Source organism: Castanea sativa, chromosome 5, assembly GCF_040712315.1.
Source record: "Castanea sativa cultivar Marrone di Chiusa Pesio chromosome 5, ASM4071231v1".
Taxonomy (NCBI): domain Eukaryota; kingdom Viridiplantae; phylum Streptophyta; class Magnoliopsida; order Fagales; family Fagaceae; genus Castanea; species Castanea sativa.
Genome location: NC_134017.1, coordinates 42,350,147 through 42,365,124, shown reverse-complemented (window position 1 = coordinate 42,365,124; position 14,978 = coordinate 42,350,147). Strand labels below are relative to the sequence as shown.

Below are 14,978 nucleotides of genomic sequence, written 5' to 3'. Positions count from 1 at the left end.
CTAAGGAGATGGCAAAAATATCGATGCTGGACAATTGGGTGATAAATATTATCAAGTTAGTGGGGCTAGAAGGATTTTATATGGCCCCGTCCAAAGAGATAGATCATGGCCTAATATCGGCCCTAGTTGAGCAATGGCGGTTGGAGACCCATATGTTCCATCTTCCACATGGTGAGATGTCAATCACCTTACAAGATGTGGAGGTTATTTTAGGACTTCCTATAAACGGTGAGGTCTTGGTTGGGCCGACTGGTGGGGGGTTGGAGGATTATGTGCAAGGAGTTGCTTGGTTTTCAAGTTTCACAGAATGATAACAAAACTTTGGTGGGGCAAAGAATTCTCATTAGCCGGCTTCTTGAGCACATTGCAGAGCCATGCCTGATGATGCAAAGGAAATTCAGATACATCAGTATGCCCGGTGCTATATTTTAGCACTACTTGGGGATACCATTTTCATGAACAGTTCGGGAGATAGGGTGCATTTAATGTTCTTAGAGTTCTTGCGGAACCTCTATGATTCGCCATAGTATAGTTGGCGTAGTGCTTGCCTGGCATGGTTGTACAGAGAGTTGTGTTGGGCAAGCCATAAAGACGCAAGGCAGATTGGTGGGGCGATACAATTGGACCAGTATTGGGCATGGGCGAGGTTCCCATTCTTGTGCTCGAAGATAGAGCCCCCACCTGGATTTGATTATGACCTAGCACCAAAAGCTCCACTTTCATTTAAGTAAGTATTTTCATGATATTCATTGTGTTATACAATGTACTCTTCTTAGTAACTAAATGGTATTATCTTATCTTATCTTATTCCCTCGTAACTGTAGGTGGGTGCAGGTGCCAAGCCCGAAGAATAGGCCATCTGGCATGGCGTTAGTCCACTATCATGAGCAATTAGTTAGAATGTAGCCAGGCTAGGTAATAATATACAAAAAGTTTATTGGTAGTGGCTGTCTCCTATGTATATGTTAAGCCACTTTAACTATTGGAAGTAAAAGAGGCTAAAATGAATATTTTTTCTGTTGTGTGTGCGTGTTCTGTGGGCTGCTTTTTTTTTTTTTTGTGGGTGGGGGGGGGGGGTGGGGGGGGGGGGGGTTAATCAAAAAGGAGGAATAGTTGAGGTTGGAACTATTTCATATTGAGTTTTTAGATGTTAAATAATGTGTTTTTCATTTGATTGTAAATTAATGCTTTTATCTGCTCATTTGTTTTCTTCAACGAAGATGATCTTTTTATTAAGATTTGTAGTTCCTTGATTATCTTCTTTTAAGAATCTATCATACACAACCACAAGAGTATAGATTTGTTCTTATTTTTGTTTGCCTTTTGATTGGTATTTATCCACCCCCCCTTCCCCCTCCCCACTCTCTTTTTCTCTCGTTTTGCACTGATGTAGTCTATGTAACCGCTGAAGATTATTGATTTTCATGGATATTGGTGTGTAGGCTTGGTAAATTATTACCTAATAGATCTAATAACACTGGCTAGAATGCAGTTGATAGGCATTGTTTGGAAAATTTTTATATAGACTGGCCTCCATCAATAGTGAGTACAGATTTATAATGTTCTTCTTCAATTGCCACATCAATCTAATGCTAGTTAAGGGTGGCTTCAACAATCTTTTCTAAAACTATTTAATCCCATATAGGTCAAAGCTTAGATTGTTTCAATTGTTAGAGTTCTATGTTCTCATGATCTATTCTGAATAAATAAGAATGCTGCAACATGGAAGAAACAAATGAATATTAAAAATCTATAATGTGCCACTGTGTTTCTGATTTCTGACTAGAAATATGCTTTTATGAAGCCGCAAAAATGAGGCATGCAATTGTTAGTACAGTTCCACCTGCAAAACAGATTCCCCCCCCCCCCCCCCCTAAAAAAAAAATGAAGGGTTATCAATCATCTACCTATAAGTACTAAAACATACACAAATTGTAGCTTAAAATTTAATGATGATGGTATCAATAAGCCACGATTGCACCTTTTGTTGCTGTGTATTCTATCAGCTTTTTATTTCCCTTGTATGCATTCACAGATGTCGCGTTGATTATGGGGCTCCCTTGCTTCATATGCTTCAAAGCATGCCTATCACCAAACCAATATCAAAATCATCAAGCACGCATAATACTCATTAGTCTTTCACTCTATTCAGTTAGAGAGAGAGGTGGTTCTTGGCTAAGTGACTTATATGTGTTTGAGGAGGTAGTTTGGGCTTTGGAGGGTTTGCTTGGTATTAATGTTGGTGGGTACATTACTGTTGGTGCAAACACAATGATAATGCACGAAGAGAAACTGAATAATACTTCTAAATTTTTATTAGTTTAAAGAAAGATATTACACAACACTAATTGGACTGAGGCGTGACACTCGCTCTCTTTAAGGAGATTCAAGCCCTTGGTTGGCTAAACTTTGTAACCGGTGCAGACCGTCTTGGCTAAGTGACTTATATGTGTTTGAGGAGGTAGTTTGGGCTTTGGAGGGTTTGCTTAGTATTAATGTTGGTGGGTACATTACTGTTGGTGCAAACACAATGATAATGCACGAAGAGAAACTGAATAATACTTCTAAATTTTTATTAGTTTAAAGAAAGATATTACACGACACTATTTGGACTGAGGCGTGGCACTCGCTCTCTTTAAGGAGATTCAAGCCCTTGGTTGGCTAAACTTTGTAACCGGTACAGACCGTTTCTGACTTGTCTCCCCCAGGATACAACAGCCCAACAAGTGTCGTATGGCTAGAACAAACTCTGCACAAAGTGTTCAAGCCCAAAGCTCCACCAGAAAGAACACCCTTCCTTGCCAAGAATCTCTCTATTTTTTTAGTGTATATTGCAGTCATCTGGATTGTGTCTGAATGGGTCTATTTATAGGCTCAATGGGCCTCACGAAATTACTACCCAAATTAATTAGGTCCATTATGATGATATAGTGGGTGTTACAAGATTAATTGTTGGATATTATTCTGATGGGCTAGAGTTACAAAATTTAATGGTGAGATAAGGAGTTTTCTGAATAATGAAAAAGCCCAAACGGATAGTCCATTAAGTGGGTTAATGGCTCATTATTTTCCATAATAAAAATGGAATATTAATTCGGGCCATTTACTCACCAATGGATATGGTAATTACTCTGAATGGGCTGTCAAGTAGGAGGATCCAAGGTGCTGGTTCATTTCCAAATTTGACACCTCCACCCTCCACCTCCCCCTTGCGCACGTATCTGACCCAATATTTGAGACAATTCATGTTAGCCCATTAATCACCATAATTAAAAAGAACAAAATAGTCTCTCTCCTTTTCAATGTGGGATTAAACATTTTCACTAACTCCTCATCTTCCACATTCACTCCCACATCTTTACATTTATGTTATAAAATTTATTCATTTTAATTAGTTAATATTAAAATGTTCCAACAATTACCTCTTTCGATATTGTTTTTGAGGGCAGTGTCTGTAACAAGTTCCCCCCCCCTTTCTTAAATTTAAAAAAACGCTTATTTTCTCATAAATAAAATTGATTTATTTATTTAGACTATTTACTTTATGTTCAATCAATGAAAACATTTTTTTTCTTTGTAAGAATATCAATGCTTAGAATGGAACATAATCAAATATGTGCCATACTCCAATTGTTAGAACATAATATAGAATGCTAAAAATTGACAAAAAAAAAAATTTATATTCTTAAAATTACAATTACAGATCAAATTTTTATAAATTATACAAAGATAAATAAGCTATAAAAAAAAGCCTAATCCAAAAGTACACTAGTTTTATTTTGTACATATTTTAGCTTCAATAATTGTTCCCACAATTTGTAAAAATGACATTCATATTGTTACATGTGATGTTTACTTTTTTTTTTGGTGATAAAAAAAAAAGTTCATTAATTTTTTTTCATATTTTAAGATGTTATCATAAATGTTTTTTTGTCTACTGTAGGTGTGAGAGACCGTAAACTTGGGTGCTCTCAAAAAAAGAGATTTGGGTGCTTTTAAGGGCACCTCTCTTTTCGGGTAAGTGGTGTGGAGTCGCCACTTATTTTTTATATAAAAAAAAAAGAAAAAATAAGTACAAATTACATGATCAAAATACTTCATTGTCATTGATTGAATAAAGAAAAGTACAACTTTGGTAAATTAACCTTACAAGGCTTTGAGTCCTAGTTACAATCTATGCAAAACAATACAAAGTTTTGGTCCTAGTTACAATCTACCAAAATTAAAAGACAAAACACTAATCTACCTATCCAAAAATCCTAAGCTCGGGGGCTAGGTTATGGAATGGGAAGGTGTTAGGTACCTATTCCCCCAGACAAAGTCTAGTCTTCTAGACTCTAATGACCTCTATACCCTTCTTGCATGATGTTGAATGATATGTTGAACTCACATGACAAACACTTGACAAAAATTAATCTAAATAAATTTGCCTCATGAATATGTCCTCTCTTAAAAAATTTCAGATCTGTTTTGAGAATTGAAAAAACTAAGACTTGGTTTGTAAAAAAAATTAGATTTATTTTTGTGAAAAAAGGGATTTCATTAAAAGAGTTAGATTTGTTTTGAAAAGTAAAAAAAAAAGAGTGATTTTATCAAGAAAAATAAAATCTGTTGTTGGAAATAAAATAAAAAAAGACTTTTTGAGAAAGGATCCACATTCATGAGGTAAATTTAATATGCATGCATCACATGTTAAGAAAAAGAAAAGACTTCAACCTAATTTTCAATCCCTTCTTTTAAATTCAAAATCTACAACTATGTCACCAAAAATCAGATCTGTATTTGATGAAAATACAGATCAGTTTTGGGTCTTAGAAAGATCAGATCTATATTTAATGAAAATACAGATCAGTTTTGGGTCTTAGAAAGATCAGATCTATGTTTAATGAAAATATAGATCAGTTTTGGATCTTAAAAAGATCATATCTATATTTAATGAAAATACAGACTAGTTTTTGTGAGTTAAAATAATCAGATTTGAAAAATTCAGATCAGTTTTGTATTAAAAAAAAATCAGATTTGAAAAATACAGATCATGAGAGTTTGAAAAAATCAGATTTGAAAAATACAGATCAGTTTTTGAATTAAAAAAAAAAAAATCTTTGGTAGTCATTGGTAGATTTTGATACTTAAAAAAAAGGATCACAATAAACAATCATCTAAGAACATGTTAAAGAAAATTCTAGCAAAGCATAATAATGACATTAGGAACAAAACATAATAAATCATGTCAAAACACAATCATTCATCAAACAATAAAAACTAATGGAGAAAAGAAAGAAAAAAGAAAAATAATAGAATACCTCTTGCATGAGCGTGCTCTTCTAATGAAAGAATATTTTAGAATTCAATGAAGTTTGTTCACCTCTTTGAAACCTAAAATACTTTACTTACAAATAAGAAGTTCCTAAAGGCAAATCTTCTAGAATGTCTTTAACATAAGGGGAATTGAAAATTCAGAAGAGAAGAGCAAGAAAAAGGGGGGGGGGGGGGTCAAAAAGTCTCCTGAATTTTGAGAGGCATCCCCTATTTATAGAGGTTGGAATGCTTTGAAAAATTAGCTGAATGATTAGACACGAATTGAGACGTGTCCTTATCTATAAAAAAATCGAAAAAGATAGACCTTATCTCAATCTAAGAGTCCTCGGGTCGAGCCTCGAGTTTGTGCCAATCGGCACTTGAGAAGTGCCGATCAGCACTTGAGAATTGCGAATCAGCACTCCAAGAGTGCCAAATGGTCCTCTTGGGTGCCAAACTCGCGTTTGAATTTTGGTCCAATTTGGACTCAGTTTTTGAGGTTTTTTTAGCCGGGAATTGCACTTAGACGTTTTTTTAATCTGTATTCTAAAAATCAATCCATTTTTCTGGATATTTAGGTCTTTAAAGTGATAATTATCTTGTAGATAAACATTCCAAAAAAGTCTTGATTATCCACAACTTGTTTGTTATTTGATTATCCACTTTATTCCCAAGCAAGCAAGTTTATTTTTAACACTAACTAACAACCAATCACAAAATTATTTAACTAATTTTAATTGTCTAACCAATCAGAATTAATTTAAATTAATCAGGTGTGGTCGGTTTCACCCAAACACAATGCATGCAGACTGTGTAAACTTGATCATGAGATATCTTTTAATCTGATGGTCCGATTTGGAAATTAGACATACCATCTCGATCGTTAGAACCTCAAGATCATTTTTATGATATGCAATGAATGAACTAATGCATGTTATGCTACTCTGATTTTTGGGTATATGAATGGTCATTCTAGTTATTTTCCAAGATTAAATTATGGGTTCAAAATCGAGTGTCTATAGTAGGTTATGTGGCAACCATATGAGGCAGACTTAGGCCACCTTCCTGCCTTTTGCGTTGCAGGGAGGGATATGTGGAGGGCAAGGTTGCCACTTGTGTGTTTCTGTACAATAGAGACACACCACCCAGACCGTGTCCTTCGATAGTTTGGGTTGGTGCAGGCGGAGCCCGCTCGTGTTGACACTAGTGCAAGACTGCATGTAATAGACTTGCGTGGGAAGGTGGACAAAAATTGGAGGGAGGTACACGTAGTGTATATCCAAGAATGGGATACTCGACAACAATGAGTATGCCATGCACCTCGTCAGATTGGTGATATGCCCCCTGATCATGCATAATACCGATGATACCATCCGATCACTCGGAAGTATGTCAACCGCAACAGCGCTAAATTATATATAATGGTAATGTGTTGTAATTAGATTTTATTGCTTGCTTTTTTATTTATTTATTTATTTTTTAATGTTGTAAAGAGTGTAGTAGATCACTAGATGTATAAAGGTAGAATCAATTGATTTCTTTATTTGGATTTGGAATATTATTCCCATTATCAATTAATAAGTACTAATATATACGTTGTGTATAATTGATATACAAAACTTTATACATCTGATCCTAATGGTACTTTTTCCTTTCAAATTGAAAGCCACTTAGCACTGTTGAAGCTGCTTCCTGTAGGTAGCCCATGACACCTGCACGTCTTGGATGTCTTAAAGGCTATGGATGAGCTTGGCCGAGTTGCTGCAGCAAATGGCTAGGCAAATAATGGGTGTGAGACTGAATCAGTAGCTACTACAAGCCCAAGCACAAGCGTAGCATCCCTAATTACAGTGAGCCGCGGTCAACATGCTACTGCAAGCCCAAGCACAAGTGCAGCACCCCTACTTACACCGAGCCATGGTTGGCATGCTACTGCAAGCCCAAGCACAAATGCAGCTAGGGGCCGTGGTCGGCGTGCAACAACCCCTCGGGTTGTAACTAGTCCCGAGATACCTGCACCCATCCCGCACGCATCTCCTCAGCCCGAGGTCCCTCCACCCACCCCACCTTCGCAGCCTAGTTTTGACCTTGGTATTGAATTCAATTTAACCCCTTCTATGCACCCTGAGACACCCTCATACCCTCCCACCAGCTCTAGTGCACCCACTTTGCCCATAGACCCACCCTGTACTAAACCCACGACAATGATCCCCATTCCTGGCCTCTATATAGAGCTGCATGACCCATCTACCTCATCCTCAGCCGACCCTGTAGGACAACATCCCCCTCAACAACTCTATGGTATGATAACATTAATTACAATGTAATGATATATTTTGCAGCTGACTTTATTCTTCCCATTACACTGAAAATTGATTGTATGCATCTAATGTCTTTGTAGCATGATGATGAGCTTGAGGATGAGGCCTTGCAGCCTCCTCCGCCACCCAAACATTACACCAGGCTTAAAAAAAGCAAAATTGGTTAGTCTGCAATCTAAGGTGAGGAATCATACTAACAGTTGAACATGTACGGGAGTCAGATGAAATTACACAAGTAAAATTTATTGCTATTTTGCAAATTTTAGTCTAAAAAATTGAATAATTTGATATTATTTAGTAAGCAATGACATTTTTTAGTTATTTATTCTTTCTTAATGAAACCTGAAATGTCAGCTGCAGTCTCTTAAAAAGGATGCTGTAAATAAAGGTCCTTAGTCTTTTGCTTGTGCTGAAATTGAGAGTGCTAGGGCCGTAGTGCAGAGAATTGGAGAGGCCCTTGAAGAAAAAGAAAGAAATTCCCAGGCTTCTGAAAAGCAGGTTTGAATGGGTCGTTTTAAACTTATATGTATCTTAAATTTTGCTTACCTTTTATGTATTCTAAATTTCTAGTAATGAAAGGGACATTGGTGACAAATCAACAACGTGTTGTTTAGATTTGATGAGGATAATTTTGTTTTGTATTTGATTTTCCATACCATCAGGATGTGGAGGAACTAATAGCGGAGGTTCAAGAGGCAAGGAGAATCAAATTGTTGCATCAGCCAAGCAAGGTGAAATACTCTTTCTACAAAGCTATGTTTTTGCGCGCGCATATACACACATAGTCAAATATCATGGTTCAACTTCTTAATTTATACACTTAGTTGATAGCTAGTCTAATTAAGGAGTGAAACAATAAACTTTTCAAGAGTTTGTGCAATGTTCTTCACAAGATATGGTGCTAAGGGCTAGAAGTAGTTTTGTTTTGAAATAAAAATTTTGCACGCTCATCTCAATTATGTACTAGTCTACAGACCTTCTCTCTCTCTCTCTCTCTCTCTCTCTCTCTCTTCTAATAATTGAGAGACACTGGATTTGGTTTTGGCTGATGTTCACAATTAGGGTCAGATTTTGTCACAGTAACGCACAATTGGATGAAAACATTTGCACAAACATTGACATTTGGGAATTTTTCATTCATTAATATATTTGATTAAGTTAGAATTATTTGATAGTTTATATATTTCATTATCATAATTGTATTATAACTTAGTTACTTTATATTAATAGTATAAACCTACTCTTTTTCTTCCAAAGTTAAACACAAAATGTTTAATCTAGTTATTTAGTCAAGTGATTACTTAGATAAATTAATCAGATTTAAGTTAACACATTCAAATCATATCATGTAAATAATGCGGAAATATAAAGAACACAACGATATGATAATCAAGGAAAATCTAACCAGTAAAAAACCCGGGGAGGATTTAGACCACTAACATCCTATTGCTACCTTGTGTAGAAAACTTACTACCACGACCACATGACAGCTCCAAGTTTACAGACTACTTCTTTCCTTGATCTGCTGCAACCACAAGTTCTCATACTTGTGACTTTGAGACTCCACTCAAAGGTTTCAGATCTTCTTTAAGTTCTTTAAGCAGCAACTAAAGCGATTATCAAGTTCTTGACGTAAATCGCGATCTTGATAACCCTATGTGTGTGTATGAAGGTAAACACCTTGAGATCTCACAAAAGATTCAACACAGAACACTCAAAAGACTTCTAAAATGTAGCTAGAGTTTTTCCTTTTATATATGAAGTAAAACACTTAACCCTATACGTCAAATGGGCTTGGGCTGAATTAGAAATTCTACAGAAAAATGAATTTACACGTGGTTTGATCGATCGAGTCTAATTTTTGATCGATCGAGCCTTGTAGATTTTGTCCAATAAATCCTGCAATCACTCGATTCCAATTTTACAATTAAACACACTTTCAGCAAGCCTAAACCTAGACTTTATGTTTTGATCATGGTTTGCCAACACAATACATATTGAAGTTCTAATAAGGTCTTAGAACCTAAGAGTTTGCCTTCAAAAATTTGTGGCTACTTCCAGGCTAATGTCAATGCTTGTGCAAATGCTTATTTATTTATTTTTTTAAATTTTTTTTTCTGTATTTTGCTTCCCTCAAAATCTACCATTTATTATGATTTTACACCAAATAGGTAATAACGATGTATTCTGTTAACTGATTTTTTTTATTTTTATATTCTTTAGCAATAAATTCATTCTATTCATATTTCATTATTGTTGACATAATAAGGATATGCATTGCTCTGCATAAATTCTGATATTTTTTAGTTACTCATCTGTGGTTCACTTATGTAGTTTGAGATAGATTTTACCTTTTCAAATTATGAAGAGATGCGTTATGTTTGCAGGTGATTGACATGGAATATGAGCTTCGTGCACTAAGGGCTCAAATTTGGGAGAAATCTGTATTTTCGGTTAAGCTTCAAAAAGAGGTTTGTTAACTATCTTGTTTTTAATTTTCACAAATTTTATTTGATATTTTTTCCTAGCCTTAACTAAGAGAGTTTATGTTTGGCTATATCACTGACTTGGTTAATATATCCAAACACCTCTTTTGCTTCTTGAAGCTGAAATGAAGGTGAATAGTATTTGTTCAAATTGAGTTATTTTCTGATTTATCTGAATTTGTTTTTCAAAAGTAAATTCCTAAACCTTCAGTTCATGTCATGTTTCTGTACTGCTTTGCTAATGTCTTGATTAATTGTTCTAACAAACTTATGATCAATAAAGAGTAATGGACACAACTTCAGCTGGTTACATTGAACTTGGTCTGATAATGACTAGAAATTTTTTGCTTTGGGAAACTGTACACCAAAGGAGAAAAGGATAATAACATTTACAAAATAGTGTCACCTAGCTTAGTGCTAACTTACATACATCAAACACTGACATGTAACTAATGGGTTCAGATCCTCCCTACCAGCTTTTCTCACCCTAGTTTAGTTACATGTTGGCCAATTATATATTTTAGGTATTATTGAGTTGGAGTATATGAGTGAGACCTCTGTTATTATGTATATAAAACTTTCTTTTCTTAATTATTGGGAAGGAAAATTATGCTTGCTGTATATTTTTCTAGCTGTGTAGTTCCAGGCTATGTTCTGACATCTGATTAATTTTGTCAATCTGAGTGCAATTATGACTACATTTGACATCTGATCTCTTTTTTCAATTGTTTAATCATTATGACCACATTGCAAGAAAATTTGTTCAAGATAGTTTTATGAAAGACCTCATATCCTTTCCATTTCCAGCTGGCAATACACAATAGGGATGAGGAGAACAAATTCCGTTTATATGTCTTAGAAGGTTCTGAAAATTTGGACCGTACCTACACCTAAAGCCTTGCTCAGACAAGGCTCCACAACTTCCAAATTGTTCAATTCAGTGGTACCGCCTGTCATCTGAAGGCAGCTGGATGGAAATTATTTCAGGTATTTATGCAATAATTTTTCCCCAACTTGTGATTGACCTCGTGTGCTCAATGTGAATCTTTCTTAGTAGAATCACTTCATATGATTTAACATTTGACACATTTAGCATTGTGGTATATCCTTACCTGTTTGTAAATTATTCCTGCTTTAGTGATCTGTATGATTATAATGTAGTGCATGTTGTTCCTTTTGACATTCACTTTATAGTGACTTGAGTTAAGGTTTAATGAAAAAACCAATTTGTCTAAAATTGGGGGTTTGGACCAATTGCTAGGAGCCTTACACACTAGAAAACCTTGTTATTATTTTCTTTGGTATATTAGGTACATATACGTTTTTCTCTCTAAATTTCAGGATTTAGCACTTGATGCAACAACAACTGTTGGTGTGGACCTTGGCCAAGGTTTGCGAGAGGCGGATATTAAGTACATAAAGGTTGAGAAGGTTCTAGGTGGCCAGTTGGAAGATTCAAAGGTTCTTAAGGGAGTTATGATTGATAAGGATATAATTGTCCCTGGCAAAATGAGAAGAAAGATTGTCAACCCACGTATTATACTTCTTGATTGTCCCCTTGAGTACAAGAAAGGTGAGAACCAAACAAATGCTGAGTTAGTCAAAGAAGAAGATTGGAGCATCCTGTTGAAAATGGAAGAAGAATGCATTGTGAGCCTTTGCGTGCAGATACTGAAGTTTAAACCAGATTTGGTAATAACAGAGAAGGGACTCTGCGATTTGGCCTGCCACTATCTGAGCAAGGCTGGTGTCAGTGCAATCAGGAGGTTGAGGAAGACAGATAATAACAGAATTGCCAGGGTATGTGGAGCTGTTATTGTTAACAGACCAGATGAATTGCAAGAATCTTTTGTTGGTACTGCCGCTGGGCTATATGAGGTTAAGAAAATTGGGGATCAGTTTTTTGCATATATTGTTGACTGCAAAGATCCAAAAGCATGTACTGTGCTCTAAAGGGGTGCTAGTAAGGATCTCTTACATGAAGTTGAAAGAAATTTGCAAGTATGTCTAAGATTTGATTTCCAAATATATTTATAAATGTGTTCTAAGCTTGTCTTTTTTATTATTTATGTTCAAGTTTCTTTACAGGATGCTAGGGCTGTTGCAAGAAACATAATCAAGAACCCAAAACTTGTTGCTGGTGGTGGTGCTGCAGAATTAACCGTATCGGCTGCATTGAAGCAGAGAAGATCATCTATTGAAGGGATAGAGAAGGTAAAACTCTAGATTGCTATAGTTTTCTCTTTCTTGGGTCAATATTTTTTTGAATTCAAAACACTTGGAACATGGGCTGCGGTATTACATGATTCTGAAACGATGTTTATACTCTTATCTATATGATTGATTGTAAAATAGTGGCCTTATGAAGCTGCTGCTGTTGCTTTTGAGGCTATTCCACGAACTTTGGCACAGAATTGTGGGGTCAATGTGATTAGGACAATGACTGCTCTACAAGGAAAGGTAAGAATCTTTCTCTTGTGTGGACATATATATATATATATATATATATATATATATATATATATATATATATATATATATATATTCTGTTTATACTTGATACTATCATTTCTAGATGTTGACTAACCCGTTCTTTATATGACAAAAATTATTATAGCATGCAAATGGTGAGAATGCAAGGATAGGCATTGATGGGAACACAGGTATCATCTCTGATATGAAAGAGCGGAAGGTAATTTTATATTCATTACCTTAGCCTTTTCATGTTCTTTAATGGAAGTAATTATGCCATCATTACAAATTTCTCTTGAGTATTTCTCAATTTATACAGACAATTATTCCCCATTTATATTCATGTGTGTTAGAAATACTGAATAATTGTATTGTATTTCTTTCTTAAAGAATATACATGAGTGCCTTTATATAGGAGGCATATGAGTGCAGTACAAGTAAAAGTGTAGTACAAGAATGTGTACTATACAAGTAATCTAGTTGGGCTTAAAGCCCACAACACTATACACATTGACAACCCCCCTCAAACTTAAGGTGGATGTGAGACCAACTTGAAGTTGTCAACTAAAGTACGAAGGCGTCCCTTAGGATGTGATTTGGTGAAAATATCTGCAAGTTGATCTTTAGAGGAGACTGAAATCAACTTGAGAGCACCATGGACAAGATGATAACGGATAAAATGACAATTGATTTCGATGTGTTTAGTTCGTTCATGGAAGACATCATTGTGAGCAATATGAATGACACTTTAGTTGTTATAATAAAGAGGAGTAGCAGAGGATGTAGACACACCTAAGTTTTTGAGAAGCCATCGTAGCCAAAGGAGCTCAGATGTGGTATTAGCAAGGGAATGATATTCTGCTTCAATACTGGAGCAAGCCACATGAGTTTGTTTCTTGCTTCGCCAAGAAATCAGAGAAGAACCAAGAAGACAGCAATAATTAGTGGTGGACTTGCGATCACTAGGATCTCTTACCGAATCAGCATCAGAAAATGCACAGAGAATAAGGGGAGACTGAGCAGAGTAGAAAAGACCATGGAAGAAAGTACTCTTTAGGTATCAAAGAATGCGCAGAACAGTAGCATAGTGAGTCGATCGTGGAGCAGACAGATACTGGCTCACTTAGTGAACAACATAGGAAATGTCTGGACTTGTGACAGTAAGATAAACTAGGCTGCTAACCAAGTGTCTGTAAAGAGAGGGATTAGACAATGGTTTCCCCCCTGAGGGAGTTAGATGTGCATTAAGCTCAACTAGAGTGTCAACAGTCTTGCTATCAGTGAGTCCAGATCGAGACAAGAGTTCAAAGGCATACTTAGCTTGAGTAATATAAATTCCATCTGTAGAATGAGTGATTTCAAGACCAAAGAAGTAGTTGAGGTGTCCAAGATCTTTCATCTCAAACTGCTTACTGAGAAAATCCTTGAGTTTTTGAATGCCACTGAGGTCATCACCAGTTAGGATTATATTATCCATATACAAAATAAGTAAAATAGTGCATTTGTCAGTGCGATGAAGAGATAAGGCAGAATCATAATGACTGGCCATGTAACCCAAGCGAGAGATGGTAGAGCTGAATTTGGCAAACCAAGCTCGTGGAGCTTGTTTAAAGCCATAAAATGCACGTCGAAGGTGACAAACTTTGTTTGATTCAATAGAGAGACCAGGAGGAGGTTGCATATAAACTTCTTCACTTAAATTCCCATTAAGGAATGCATTTTTGACATCCATATGAAAAAGGTTCCATTTACTAGTAGCAGCAACAACTAAGAGGGCATGAACAGATGAGATATGAGCAACCGGAGTAAAGGTCTCTTCATAATCAATTCCATACTCCTGTGTAAAACCTTTTACAACAAAACGAGTTTTGTAGCGCTCAACGGACCCATTAGAGCGAGTCTTAATCTTGTAAATCCACTTACAACCAACCACAGATTTCCTAAGGGGGAGTGTCACCAAATCCCAAGTATGGTTTTTAGATAATGCATTAAGTTCCTCTTTCATTGCAATCTGTCATAAAGGGTCAGTGGAAGTCTCACGATAGGTGTAAGGCTCATTCAGTGTAGCAAGGGTAGTGTAACAATGATAGTCAAATAAATGTGTAGGAATAAATCTTACCCGAGTTGAGTGATGAGGTTGAATGTCTTATGCAAGATCTTTAGGCGGAGTAGGAGCAAGGGACCTAAACTCAGGGTTAGGGTTGGGTAGCTCATCTTTGACCTGTTCATTAAAAGGTGAACTAGGAAAGGGATCAATAATATTTGGTGGTTGGACAGAGAAGTCTATAGGAGAATCAGGAGCAACTACAGGAGGATCGGGAGAAGCTACAGAAGGAATACGTGCCTCATCTAGAAAAAGATCTAAAACAGAGGAGGAAGATAGGGAGACACGAAAGTGAAA

General features: G+C 36.0%; 1 pseudogene; it reads left to right on the top strand.

Moving 5' to 3' along the window:
- Positions 1-374: 374 nt before the first annotated feature.
- The window catches only part of LOC142635221 (T-complex protein 1 subunit gamma-like), a 31,505-nt pseudogene continuing 16,901 nt past the window's right edge, over positions 375-14,978 (top strand).